Genomic DNA, 2037 nt, shown 5'->3' with positions numbered 1-2037 from the left:
AAAGCCTTGGGACCCTGCACCCGCGTGGGGAGACCCGGAAAAGGTTCCAGGTTCCTGGCTTCGGATCAGCACAATACCAGCCGTTGTGGTCACTTGGGGAGTGAGTCATCGGACGGAAGATCTTCCTCTCTGCCTCTCCTCTTCTCTGTATATCTGACTTTGTTTTTGTTTTTTTTTAAAGATTTATTTATTTTATTACAAAGTCAGATATACACAGAGGAGGAGAGACAGAGAGGAAGATCTTCCGTCCGATGACTCACTCCCCAAGTGAGCCACAACGGGACGGTGCGCGCCGATCCGAAGCCGGGAACCAGGAACCTCTTCCGGGTCTCCCACGTGGGTGCAGTGTCCCAATGCATTGGGCCGTCCTCGACTGCTTTCCCAGGCCACAAGCAGGGAGCTGGATGGGAAGTGGAGCTGCCGGGATTAGAACCGGCGCCCATCTGGGATCCCAGAGCGTTCAAGGCGAGGACTTTAGCCGCTAGGCCACGCCGCCAGGCCCTGTATATCTGACTTTATAGTAAAAATAAAATAAATCTTAAAAAAAAGATCTTTACTGATTTTAATGAATTTCTTTGCTTATTGATAAGTATTAATGCTTTTCATATTTATAAGGTTTTAATATTTAAACTCATTTTTCTGGTTGAGCAACTTTTCTTCTTAGCCTTTGTCTCAATTTTATTTTTAACTGATTTGTTATCTGAAAGTTAAAGTTACAGAGAGATAGCGAGAGACACATAGAAAGAGAAAGACATCTTGCATCCTCTGCTTCATTCCCTTACTGGCTTCAACAGCCAGGGCTGGGTAAGGCCATAGGCAGGAGCTTCATCTGGGTCTCCTACATGGTTGTCTGGGACACAAACACTTGAGACATCTTCTGGTACTTCTTCCAGGCCATTAGCAGGATTCCAGATCCTCGTCTCTTGGCTTCTACCTGGCCAAGTGTTGCCCTTTGAGCCCTTCAGGTGAATGAACCAGCACATGGAAGATCTTTTTCTCTCTCTATATCCCCACTCTGACTTCCAAATAAATGAATAAATCGTAATAAGATAATATACTCCCAAACATGTACTCATTCTGCCCCAGGAAAGGTGAAATTCAACGGCTGCCTTTCCCCAAAGCCGCAGGAGGTAGTTTGGTTTGTGGTACTCCCTTGGATAATGACGGAGAGGGTTGCCTGGTGTGGAGATGCTGCTGTGGTCCATCACTGAACAAGAATAAAATACCCACCTTTGAGTGGTTTTTGCATGCATTTCTAGAAACCTCTATTTTCTATGTGCAGCATTTGAATTTACATAAAATGATCACATATGCAAATAGAATATATACACATTGTTGTCTTTAAAGTAGGCAAAATTTAGTAGTCTCAAATCCCAGTATCTGAAGAGCATCCTGACCCAAAAAATAGAACTTTCATCTGTGTCTCATAAAATCTTTTTATCTATTCGTTCACATGGCACTGATATACTTTTTGTCATTATGCTTTCCACAAATTATTCTCTGTTTGGAATTGTAGTCCACTTAAACCGAAAGCTTTTACCTAATATTTTACTCATAGCCATGCTGCATATCCTATGCCAGCATCTATATCTACTTTTGGACTTTGTGAAAAATCAGAAGATTCAGTAAGAAACATTATCATTCTCGCTCACTGATTGAAAACTTTGTTTTATAGAGAATTTTTTCTTAATTTTTAGTTGTATTTATTTACTAGAAATGCAGACTTACAGAGAGTGAGAGACAGACCAAGGAGAAGTCTTCCATTTGTTGGTTCATTTCCCATGTAGCTGCAACAGGGCCTGGTCTGAAGCGAGGAGCTTCTTCTGGCCTGGGTGCAGGACCCAAGCATTTGAACTGCCTTTTGCTACTTTCTCAGATATATTAGGAATCTGGATCTGAATTGGAGCAGGCTGTACTCAAACCAGCACCCATATAGGATGCTAGAGCAACAGAAGATGGCTTTAGCTGCTATGTCAATGCTAGTCCCAACAGACATTGTTAAGTCATTCAGTTAAATTCTCTTAAATTCTCAATTCA

This window comes from Ochotona princeps, chromosome 4 (genome assembly GCF_030435755.1).
Source record: "Ochotona princeps isolate mOchPri1 chromosome 4, mOchPri1.hap1, whole genome shotgun sequence".
In the NCBI taxonomy this organism is placed as follows: domain Eukaryota; kingdom Metazoa; phylum Chordata; class Mammalia; order Lagomorpha; family Ochotonidae; genus Ochotona; species Ochotona princeps.
The sequence above is the reverse complement of the archived record's forward strand: the minus strand, read 5'-3'. Positions refer to the sequence as shown.